General features: G+C 46.1%; 1 protein-coding gene across 1 annotated transcript in view; it reads right to left on the bottom strand.

The window, feature by feature from the left end:
• The window catches only part of c15h8orf34 (chromosome 15 C8orf34 homolog), a 154,561-nt gene that overhangs the window by 34,231 nt on the left and 107,395 nt on the right, over positions 1-12,935 (bottom strand). The gene's annotated exons all lie outside the window — the stretch shown is intronic.

Raw genomic sequence — 12,935 nt, 5'->3', positions numbered from 1 at the left:
GAGTAGGGCTCTGGACATAAGTAGTTCACTATAGAGGGAGTAGGACTCTGGTCATAAGTAGTTCACTATAGAGGGAGTAGGGCTCTGGTCATAAGTAGTTCACTATAGAGGGAGTAGGACTCTGGTCATAAGTAGTTCACTATAGAGGGAGTAGGGCTCCAGTCCCGAGAGAGAAACTGAGTCACTCCTGTCTGAAACAGTCATTGCATTGCATTGTATTGATAATGATGTATGTTTAGATGATGACCCAAATGAGTCAAACTGTTTTTGTTTCATTTGTTTGTTGGACGCATCGATGCAAATCATTTTATTTCATCCAGATGAACAACAAATCAAAAGAACAAGGTTTGTTGTGTTCATCTCTGAGATAAAGTACTTTTATAATTTGGTAATGAGTTATGATGAGGTCATTCATGTCAACGACTAGAAAACCAACGTTGTATAATTCCACTCCCAGCCAACACTGCAGAAACCCAAAGCCGAGCCCAAGGTGAACAAAGAAAATGGAAGAAAATCCTTTGGTGGTGATGCTTCTGTCCAACTAACAAACATGGATCTGATTCCTACCTAAATTAGATCCATGTTGAGAGAGAGAGGATGGGAGTCCAGATTGAAATCTTTCACTGTGTGTGTGTGTGTGTGTGTGTGTGTGTGTGTGTGTGTGTGCGTGCGTGCGTGCGTGCTCAGCAGTAATATCCACCAGCACCACTAACAGGGAGTTTTTGGGTCCCAGTCGGCCCCGGTGCACAGCAGGACTGTCAGGGCTGTGTGCATGCAGTCAGCCTCAATCACCTTGGTGGTGGTGAAGAAGAAGAGCTAGAGAGACAGACAGACAGACAGTATGCTGTCGTTTAAACTCTGCCCTTTTGAGGGCAGGAAAAGGCCAGAAAAAGACTCCTGTCTGGGTTTCTTACTCTGGTCTACCATGAATGATAAAGTTCTGATCTATTCATAACTGGTAAGAAAGATTGTCTATTTTGGGAAATATTGCTTCTAAGCTACGTTCATCACCTTTGATACTTGATACCCCATGGACCCTGGTAAAAAATGGTGCAATGTTTGGACTTCTGGTCTGCCCACATGACTCTTGGGCCACATGTTGCCCGTTGTAGCCTGGTCTAGTGAGGAACTGCTAGTGGGCAACCCAAGTGGAACAGGAAGCAGCTAGGAACACACACACCACTAGCAAGACCACCACCGCTACCTCATCCCCTTTAAGACCACAGGTTGACCTCTTCAAACCACTTAATAGAAGGCATGCCTGTTGTTTTCAGAACATGAGGATGGAGGGAGAGATGAACGTGATAGGGAGGGATGGAGTGAGGGAAAGGACAGGAGGGAGGAAGAGATGAACGAGAGAGGGAGGAAGAGATGGAGTGGGGGAAGGGACAGGCGGGAGGGAGGGAGAGATGAATGAGGGAGGGAGGGAGGGAGGGAGGGAGGGAGGGAGGGAGGGAGGGAGGGAGGGAGGGAGGGAGGGAGGGATGAATGAGGGAGGGAGGAAGAGATGGAGTGGGGGAAAGGGACAGGCGGGAGGGAGGGAGGGAGAGATGAATGAGGGAGGGAGGGAGAGATGGAGTGGGGGAAAGGACAGGCGGGAGGGAGGGAGAGATGAATGAGGGAGGGAGGGAGAGATGAACGAGAGAGGGAGGAAGAGAGAGATGGAGTGGGGGAAAGGACAGGCGGGAGGGAGGGAGGGAGGGAGGGAGGGAGGGAGGGAGGGAGGGAGGGAGGGAGGGAGGGAGGGAGGGAGGGGATGAGAGTATGAGGGAGTGATGGAGGGGGAGCAAAAGGGGGGAGAGGGAAAGAGGAAGAGAAAGTAATCCAATATGATTTAGTCTTATTTCTTCCTTTGTCTGCATGTGTCCCTTGTGTTTTCTGACAGCTCGCTGAAAACAACTGGTTGATTTATGGGCCTAACCCTGCATGTGAGAGACAGCTCGACTACACATCTGGTTTGTTTCCTCATTGTTTGGTGTAAAAATGTTATCTTTTAAAAGGGTATTTATAATAACGTTGTTTACCTGGTACGATATTTGTCAGAAGGCTTTTTTGGGGTAACTAAAGTTTCATCTACAATACAGTTTTTGAAGAGCGTATTACTGTCTCTGTAAGCTGTCAAATAATTGTAAGTGGTGGAATCCGAAACTCGGTCTCCCAGCGTGGAAAACAAACATATTAACCATTAGACAATGAGGAAATTCCCCTTGGGCAGTGGGTGCCACTGACCTTAAGTCCAACTCACTTCACTACATAACGATCAACAGTAACATACAGTACATTTAGCCAAACTATTGTTTTCAGCATGTTTGGCATGACAAGGAACCATATAGGAGTTAGCTGCAACACACACAGACCTGGGACCAGGCTAATAATGTAGATTACAGTGAGAAATATACAGTGCCTTCAGAAAGTATTCACACCCCATGAATTTTTCCACATTTTGTTGTGTTACAGCCTGAATTTAAAATTGATTAATTTGAGATTTTTTTGTTACTGGCCTACACACAATACCCGATAATGTCAAAGTGGGATAATGTTTTCTAAATTGTTACAAATGAATACAAAATTAAAAGCTGAAGTGTCTTGAGTATTCAGCCATTTTGTTATGGCAAGCCTAAATCAAATCAAATGTATTTATATAGCCCTTCTTACATGATATATCAAAGTGCTGTACAGAAACCCAGCCTAAAACCCCAAACGGCAAGCAATGCAGGTGTAGAGGACGTACAAAATAAGTTCAGGAGTAAAAATGTGCTTAACAAGTCACATAATAAGTTACATGGACTCACTCTGTGTGCATTAATAGTGTTTTAACATAATATTTGAATGACTACCTCATCTCTGTACCCCACACATACAATGATCTGGAAGGTTCTCCAGTCGAGCAGTGAATTTCAAACTCAGATTCAACAACAAAGACCAGGGAGCTTTTCCAATGCCTCGCAAAGGGCACCTACAGTGGGGCAAAAAAGTATTTAGTCAGCCACCAATTGTGCAAGTTCTCCCACTTAAAAAGATGAGAGAGGCCTGTAATTTTCATAATAGGTACACTTCAACTATGACAGACAAAATGAGAGAAAAAAAATCCAGAAAATCACATTGTAGGATTTTTTATGAATTTATTTGCAAATTATGGTGGAAAATAAGTATTTGGTCACCTACAAACAAGCAAGATTTCTGGCTCTCACAGACCTGTAACTTCTTATTTAAGAGGCTCCTCTGTCCTCCACTCGTTACCTGTATTAATGGCACCTGTTTGAACTTGTTATCAGTATAAAATACACCTGTTATCAGTATAAAAGACACCTGTCCACAACCTCAAACAGTCACACTCCAAACTCCACTATGGCCAAGACCAAAGAGCTGTCAAAGGACACCAGAAACAAAATTGTAGACCTGCACCAGGCTGGGAAGACTGAATCTGCAATAGGTAAGCAGCTTGGTTTGAAGAAATCAACTGTGGGAGCAATTATTAGGAAATGGAAGACATACAAGACCACTGATAATCTCCCTCGATCTGGGGCTCCATGCAAGAACTCACCCGTGGGGTCAAAATGATCACAAGAACGGTGAGCAAAAATCCCAGAACCACACGGGGGGACCTAGTGAATGACCTACAAACATTTAAGGTTTGTACCCTGCGGGACAGGGTAAGTTAAGTTGAGCTGCGGGATAGGGTAAGTTAAGTTGAGCTGCGGGATAGGGTAAGTTAAGTTGAGCTGCGGGATAGGGTAAGTTAAGTTGAGCCGCGGGACAGGGTAAGTTAAGTTGAGCCGCGGGATAGGGTAAGTTAAGTTGAGCCTCGGGACATGGTAAGTTAAGTTGAGCCACGGGATAGGGTAAGTTAAGTTGAGCCGCTAGATAGGGTAAGTTAAGTTGAGCCACGGGACAGGGTAAGTTAAGTTGGGCTGAGGGACAGGGTAAGTTAAGTTGAGCTGCGGGACAGGGTAAGTTAAGTTGAGCTGCGGGATAGGGTAAGTTAAGTTGAGCCGCGGGACAGGGTAAGTTAAGTTGAGCCGCGGGATAGGGTAAGTTAAGTTGAACCGCGGGACAGGGTAAGTTAAGTTGAGCCGCGGGACAGGGTAAGTTAAGTTGAGCCGCGGGACAGGGTAAGTTAAGTTGAGCCGCGGGACAGGGTAAGTTAAGCCGCCTACACATTTCTGTACTGAGGGAAATATTACCACTACCTTTTTAAAACCATGTCTATCTTGATTTCCCACTCACAATTCAACACAATCACGATCACTGTTTGGTCTTTTAATCATTTTAACACAGGCTTAACACTTAACAAACACTTAACATAGGCCCTGCTGTTACCTCATATCACAGCAAGAATGCCTTGCATTATGCCTTGGAAGAAAACACTTACATTTGCTCAACTTACCCCAAGGCAAACATTTTGACTATATTAGCCCACACAGCTACAAGGATGCACTTTCATGCTAGGTTTAGGACCTCCTATTGAAGCTTATAGAGACCACAACTTAAAATTATCTACTTTGGTTTTAGATACAAGCATCATTAAACCTTGAACACGATAGATTCATTTGGTGAAAATCTGTTTTTTTGGACCTAACTGTCTTACCACTTTTTCCATGTGGTTTCTTCCTTCACAGACTCCATGAAATGATGACCTCTTCCTAAATATTTGGTCAACTTATTCATTTTGTGTATGGTTTCCTAGAAACAGGGGTGGCTCAACTTACCACTTTTGCTCAACTTGCTCCACTCTCCCCTACCATTTTTTGAAAGGAAAACTATTTCACTCATATTGTAAGTAATTATAGGTCACATTTCATAGAAATCTGGAAACACTGGACAGTTCATTTAAGGTGTTGAACTCTCCTCCCTCCGTGTCTCTTTCATACACCCCCATTGCTTTGTCCTCGTCCCTTACCCGTCAGTTAATGATGGACTATAGTTGCAGGCACGCAGCAGCACCCTAGAACATCTCCATTGTTTGGCTGCCCTTGGAAGTGTCCAAAATGGCACACTATCCTCTGTACAGTACACTACTTTTGCCATATGGACCCTGGTCAAAAATAGTACACTATATAGGGAATAGGGTGCCATTTGGGACGCACTTTTGGCCAGTTAATGATGAGCTATTGTTGAACTATAACAATCCAGCACTCCAGAAGACCATGGTTTGGCTGGCCTTGTGGATCCCAGCGTGTAGACAGTATGTCATAGTAGACCTGCCTTTGTAGTCTCTCAAGAAAGGAGAGGAAAGGGAAGAGAGAGGGGAGAAGAGGAGAGCGGAGTAGAGGAAAGGAGAGGAAAGGGAAGAGAGAGGGGAGAAGAGGAGAGCGGAGTAGAGGAAAGGAGAGGAAAGGGAAGAGAGAGGGGAGAAGAGGAGAGCGGAGTAGAAGAAAGGAGAGGAAAGGGAAGAGAGAGGGGAGAAGAGGAGAGCGGAGTAGAGGAAAGGAGAAAGATGGGAGAAGAGGAGAGGGGAGTAGAGGAAAGGAGAGGGAGGGGAATAGAGAGGGGAGAAGAGAGCGGAGTAGAGGAAAGGAGAAAGATGGGAGAAGAGGAGAGGGGAGTAGAGGAAAGGAGAGGGAGGGGAAGAGAGAGGGGAGAAGAGGAGAGCGGAGTAGAGGAAAGGAGAGAAATGGGAGAAGAGGAGAGCGGAGTAGAGGGAAGGAGAGAGATGGGAAGAGAGAGGGGAGAAGAGGAGAGGGGAGTAGAGGAAAGGAGAGGAAAGGGAAGAGAGAGGGGAGAAGAGGAGAGGGGAGTAGAGGAAAGGAGAGAGATGGGAAGAGAGAGGGGAGAAGAGGAGAGGGGAGTAGAGGAAAGGAGAGGAAAGGGAAGAGAGAGGGAAGAAGAGGAGAGGGGAGTAGAGGAAAGGAGAGGGAAGGGAAGAGAGAGGGGAGTAGAGGAAAGGAGAGAGATGGGAAAAGAGAGGGGAGAAGAGGAGAGGGGAGTAGAGGAAAGGAGAAAGATGGGAAGAGAGAGGGGAGAAGAGGAGAGCGGAGTAGAGGAAAGGAGAAAGATGGGAAGAGAGAGGGGAGAAGAGGAGAGGGGAGTAGAGGAAAGGAGAGAGATGGGAAGAGAGAGGGAAGAAGAGGAGAGGGGAGTAGAGGAAAGGAGAAAGATGGGAAGAGAGGGGAGAAGAGGAGAGGGGAGTAGAGGAAAGGAGAAAGATGGGAAGAGAGAGGGGAGAAGAGGAGAGCGGAGTAGAGGAAAGGAGAAAGATGGGAAGAGAGAGGGGAGAAGAGGAGAGGGGAGTAGAGGAAAGGAGAAAGATGGGAAGAGAGAGGGTAGAAGAGGAGAGCGGAGTAGAGGAAAGGAGAAAGATGGGAAGAGAGGGGAGAAGAGGAGAGCGGAGTAGAGGAAAGGAGAGGGAAGGGAAGAGAGAGGGGAGAAGAGGAGAGGGGAGTAGAGGAAAGGAGAAAGATGGGAAGAGAGAGGGGAGAAGAGGAGAGCGGAGTAGAGGAAAGGAGAAAGATGAGAAGAGAGGGGAGAAGAGGAGAGCGGAGTAGAGGAGCGGAGTAGAGGAAAGGAGAGGGAAGGGAAGAGAGAGGGGAGAAGAGGAGAGGGGAGTAGAGGAAAGGAGAGGAAAGGAGAGAGAAGGGAAGAGAGAGGGGAGAAGAGGAGAGGGGAGTAGAGGAAAGGAGAGAGATGGGAAGAGAGAGGGGAGAAGAGGAGAGGGGAGAAGAGGAAGGGGAGTAGAGGAAAGGAGAGGAAAGGGAAAGGAGAGGAAAGGGAAGAGAGAGGGGAGAAGAGGAGAGGGGAGTAGAGGAAAGGAGAAAGATGGGAAGAGAGAGGGGAGAAGAGGAGAGGGGAGTAGAGGAAAGGAGAGGGAAGGGAAGAGAGAGGGGAGAAGAGGAGAGGGGAGTAGAGGAAAGGAGAGGGAAGGGAAGGGAGAGGGGAGTAGAGGAAAGGAGAGAGAGGGGAGAAGAGGAGAGGGGAGTAGAGGAAATGAGAGGGAAGGGAAGAGAGGGGGGAGAAGAGGAGAGGGGAGTAGAGAAAAGGAGAAAGATGGGAAGAGAGAGGGGAGAAGAGGAGAGGGGAGTAGAGGAAAGGAGAGGGAAGGGAAGATAAGATAGAAGGGAGAAGAGGAGAGGGGAGAAGAGGAAAGGAGAGAGATGGGAAGAGAGAGGGGAGAAGAGGAGAGGGGCGAAGAGGAAAGGAGAGAGATGGGAAGAGAGAGGGGAGTAGAGGAAAGGAGAGGAAAGGGAAGAGAGGGGAGTAGAGGAAAGGAGAGGAAAGGGAAGAGAGGGGAGAAGAGGAGAGGAGAAGAAAAGAGAAGAAAGGAGAGAGGAGAGGCTTGAATCAGGAGTGTAATTGTGTTATTGTCAATATCCTGTTTTCTGTTGGCTGCTCTGAATCAGTCGTGTCATTGGGTCTGTGTGCCTGGGAGCTGAACCGACCACATTCTACGTTAGTCCGCATCACAATTGGCACCCTATCCCCTACATATTACCATTGGGCTCAGGTGAAGCGTAGTGCACTATATAGGGAATAAATTGGGTGTAATTTGGGATGCAGCCTAGGTGAGTCCATAGCCATTGCCAAGACAACAGGAATGTATTATCTGAAGCGTTAGACCACATATTATTAATATCCTCCTGTAGCTGTGGGGTTAGGGTTGGGTTAGCGGGAGAATGATGGAGTGTGTGTTTGTGTGTGTCTGTCGGCTTAGGGTTGTGTTAGGTTAGTTGAAGGACGATGGAGTGTGTGTGTGTGTGTGTGTGTTTTGACTTAGGGTTGTGTTAGGTTAGCTGAAGGATGATGGAGTGGGTGTCCACGGATGCACTGGATAAAATCATTTTTTATTACAAATGAATTCTGTGTATCTGTTTTGTATTCACATGATCTTTTTTTGTATTGATGTACACTGAGTATACAAAACATTAAGAACACCTGCTCAGTGTTCGTGTGCCATGGATTGTGTACGTGTGCCATTCAGAGGGTGAATATGCAAAACAAACGATTTCAGTGCCTTTGAACGGGGTATGGTAGTAGATGCCAGGCACACTGTTTTGTGTCAAGAACTGCAACGCTGCTGGGTTTTTCACGCTCAACAGTTTCCTGTGTGTATCAAAATTGGTCCACCAGCCAACTTGACACAACTGTGGGAAGCATTGGAGTCAACATGGGTCAGCATCCCTGTGGAACGTTTTTGACACCTTGTAGAGTCCATGCCCCGATGAATGGATGCTGTTCTGAGGGCAAAATAGGGGTGCAATGCAATATTAGGAAGGTGTTCCCAATGTTTGGTATACTCTGGTGGATGTTAGCTAAAGTTTTATTAAATACATATACTTCAGAATTAATGTTATTAATATTGACAGTATGTGTTTTGCAACCAACTACATTACAATAGCATTTATATGGCTGCTTGCTCTTAACCTACGCAGAAAACACTCAATGTGCCATAGTGATAAATATTAGCTTCAACAGTGTTACTTCTGATAAATCTCCTTGCTGTGTGGGATTAACCTTGCTGTGTGGGATTACTGCATGGCAAGTTTGATTGAACGTTGGCCCATGAAGAGTGAAAACGGAGAACTCGAAGGAAGGAAAAAACTCACGCTCACTAAAGTTCAAAGAGTCAGCCTTTCTTTTCTAATACGGAGTGCGGTGCGGGAGAGCAAGCGAGCGGTGCGGGTTCTAGCTCTGCTCTGCATGCAGTCACAAGCAATCAATTGCCGACAAACAGACTGTTTCTCTTAAAGTTGAATTAGTAGACTATATTTAGTAGAAACCACAGCAGTACGATCTCTCCTCGCTCCCAGCTCTCCAGGCTCTTTGTTTCTCGGGTCCATTGGAGGTGAGTAATTTGCTATTGTTTGTTCTAACAAATGAAAACCCCAAGCAGCCTGGGGTTTGGGCTAAATTTAAATAAGGCATTAGTTATGACTCCTGGCTGATGGTGGCTTTGCATGTAAGGGTGTGTGTGTGTGTGTGTGTGTGTGTGTGTGCCTGGTCTGGTGGGACTGGTGTGTGTTGGTAAGAGAGAGAGAAAGAGAGGGATGGAAAAGGGAAAGAGGATGAGGTGGATACAGCAGGCCATGACTGGGCCTAGACACGCATGTTTGTTTGTTTGTTTGGCCAATGGCAGGTGAGCCAGGTATCATGCTAACAGCAACTATGGCGGTGGCACAGAAGTGTCGGCTGTAGGCCCTACCGGGGCTCTTTCACAATTCACATTCGGTTACTGGCCTTCTTCTCAAAACACATTGGAGGGGAAGGACCTCCTCCATTACAGTTGAGAAGGCGTTGAGGAAATAGGATGCAAGAAATTGAATTGAGATAGAGCCCTAGTCTTGAGGGTACAATGGGGGGAAAGGCAGTGGTGGTCACAGACCAGATTAGCTTAAGGTATTGGTCCTGGGCGGTTCGATTTCGGGGCCTGAGGGAGGCAATAACTTCTGGTTTCTGTTTCTGTCTGCTAGGTAATTGCACTCACCTGGTGTCCCCGGTCTGAATCTGTCCCTGTGCATAAGCAGAGCATGAATACCAGAAGTGTTTTGGCCCTCCAGGACCGGAATGAAACAGTCCCAGCCTAGAGGAACCAGGGAGACTGGACACAAGTAAGGCAATGCAGGAGCTCCTACAGTTCTTCAGGATAGCTGTTTTCTAAACTCACTTTTTGCATTGAGACAATCATTGTGAACGTGGAGCACCAAGACCACATGAAAGGAAACCACTAATATGGAAAGTCTGGAAATACTAGAGACTTTTGTAGGGGAATATAACAGCTATTGGGTTACCTAGGTTACGTCCCCAATGGCAACCTATTCCCCTTGCAGTGCACTACTTTTTGACCAGGGCCCAATGGGCTCTGGCCAAAAGTTGTGCACTATATAGGGATTATGGTACCATTTATGACACTTCCCTGGAGTATAAAACATTGAGATTGGGTCTGCCGATAATCAGGTGTATAATATATTACCATAGAGGTGTGGGAGCATGCTGGCTCCATTGATAAAGTGGAGAGGTGGCCAGTGCCAAATACTAAAGACCCAGGAAGAGACGAGAGAGGTCACACACACACACACGCGCGCACACACACACACACTTAGGAATAGAGGCCCTGCAATATATCAGCTGAACTACATCCAAATGGCCCTGGAAACATAAACCATCACATTCCTGCCCTGAAACATACACATAGCATTGCATCATGCAAATTATCTTGTTCTTGTTGCTTGTAAAATGTAAACATTTAGAAAAATCTTGACGACGGTAACACCCAGTCGAAGGGCTAGGTTTGATTAAACATAGTGCTTGACACTTATGAAGGAAATTGAGCAGAAATTCTTGGGAAATTACTCCGGCTGTTGCTTTAGGAACATAACCTTTATGAGTCAATTATCACCTAGAGAAGCTGGCACAGCTAGATGGTAGACCTAATGCTGTTGCAGCAGCATTAATGTTAACCATTAACAGCGTTCTGCTTTCTGCCGTTCTGCCGTTCTGCCCTTGAGCAAGGCAGTTAACCCCCAACAACAACTGCTCCCCGGGCGCCGATGTCATGGACGTCGAATAAGGCACACCCCCCCCACACCTCTCTGATTCAGAGGTGTTGGGTTAAATGTGGAAGATACATTTCAGTTGTATACACATATGTGTGGTGTGTGTTCAGCTATCCAAGTCTGCTTCGTTTTATGGCTCAATGCTGGATACAGATATCCTTTACCTAGGGAAAAACAGGAAGCCACTATAAAATGCCCTATTGACTGAAAACAAACTTCTATACAGGACATCCCTTGTCTGTGTCCCATGGTTGCCTCCCAAATGGCACCAAATTCCCTTCATACTAGTGCACTACTTTTCACCAGACCTCTATGGGCCATGGTTAAGAGGAGTGTCCAACATAGGGAGTAGGGTCCCATTTGGGACGCACCCAGTGAACCATAGGAAAGGCAGTGAGTGGAGATAGATACAGTAGATAGACAGACAGAGAGCTCGGCCATTGTATGACATTAACCATTGTTTGTCCCAAGAAGTGAATCAACAGAACTCATTAAAGTATTACATGTTGTTTCCCATAGCTTGTTAGCTCCTCAGGGCACCAGAGCCCTGCAGGCCCAGTTAAACAAACACACTATTAGGAAGACAAATTACATTAGCCTTTCAAAAAGGGCCCAAAATAAGCCATTAAAGAGGAAAACAACCACATTTGGGTTCAGTTCCAAATGGCACACTATTCCCTATGCAGTGCACTACTTTCGACCAGGGCCCATAGGGCTCTGGTTAAAAGTAGTGCACTATGTAGGGAATAGGGTGCCATTTGGGTTGAATAGTAGGCTTTAAAAACAGCAGTAGGTGGCGGGAGAGAGACATTCACACTTGGTGTTTCCATATGGGAAACATTAGAATATTAAAAGCTTGCTCTTAACACTGCCAACCGCTCGAACCTATGGAGACCGTGTGAGGAGAGCAATGGAGAGTACATGTGCTGTACTGTACAGTGGTGAAGACAGCCAAAATCTTGAGTTACTTGTGTGTCAGTGCTGTGACCCATGGACTGCAGAGTGTAGGGAGCTGGATCGCCGAGGATGCAGTTGGTTCCCTGTAATGCAATCCGACACAATTGGGGGTGGCTGGTAGCCTCGAGGTTAGAGTGTTGGGCCAGTAACTGAAAGGAAACTGGTTTAAATCCCGGAGCCGACAATTAAATAAATATTTTGCTGTCCTCTTAAGCAAGGCACTTCGCCCCAATTACTCCAGGGTTGCTGGACAATAGTGACCCCACTCCCTGTGGGTTTCTCAGGAGGAGTTGGAATATACCAGAAACACATTTCCATGACACACTTGTACAAGACACACCCACAAGTGTATCCGGACAAATATAAGCACCCCCATCCCCTGAGTTATTATTATTATTAATTGAATTGAACAATGAAGATATCAGATATTCTTTCTAGCAGCATTGAGAGAATGCTATTTTGCCATTTACTCCATCAATGTCGACCCGGTTACCGCTTTGATTGAATATTGTCTCACACCAGTCCTGCTGCCAGTTAGTCTGGAGCCTCCGCCCATCTGGTGCGCACACACACACACACACACACACACACACACACACGAGGTGCAGCTCCAAATCCCTTTTATTTCTACAAAAAAAAGCTGTTAAAGGCTTTTCCAACACTTGGTGTGGATAATTAAGCATCAAGGTATCGGCGTCTGCATACACAGACTGCTTTATTAACAGCATGTGAGTGTCTGTGGCACCGCCACACTCAATCTGTCATGTGTTAGTTAGTTAGCTGTCAGATGGCTACATCAATGCAGCACCAGGTCTGCATCCCAAATAGCACCCTATTCCCTTTATAGTGTAGTACTTTTGACTAGGGCCCATGGGGGGGGGGGGGGGTTATATAGGGCATAGAGTGCTTTTTGGGGCAGACTCCAAATCCCTCTATGAACTCCCTTAGCAGGTGGAGTTATCACGAAAGCCAGCCAATGAACAATAATGAATTGAATGTGTCGTTTCGTCTACCCTTTTGCCTGTAGCTACATCTGTAGAGCACCTTATAAACCTCCATGATCTCCACAGTTGTCACGCAAACCAGTACGCAGAACAATAGTGAATGTCTCTTTACTAGCCCTTTATGTGGGGCAAGAGTATCATGATTCTAAATAGCCCTATCTCTGGTCGGTAGTTCCAGATACATAGAAACGGATTAAAACCGAAACTCATCCTTTTAACAGACAAATGGCAGAAAAAGCCCTGAAACTATCGACATTAACGACATTTAGGGAAACTATCGTAGAGTGACATTTAGGGAAACTATCGTAGAGTGACATTTAGGGAAACTATCGTAAAGTGACATTTAGGGAAACTATTGTAAAGTGATATGAAGGGAAAGTCTAATTAGATGTGTCACTTGTTCCGCTGTATCACAGTTATATTGTCCATTGTGTAAACTGTCGTGGCCTGTAAAGATGGATGGTTAGAGCCTGGCCTTGGCCTAATA

Source organism: Oncorhynchus clarkii, chromosome 15, assembly GCF_045791955.1.
Source record: "Oncorhynchus clarkii lewisi isolate Uvic-CL-2024 chromosome 15, UVic_Ocla_1.0, whole genome shotgun sequence".
Taxonomy (NCBI): domain Eukaryota; kingdom Metazoa; phylum Chordata; class Actinopteri; order Salmoniformes; family Salmonidae; genus Oncorhynchus; species Oncorhynchus clarkii.
This window is presented reverse-complemented; position numbering and strand designations above follow the sequence as displayed.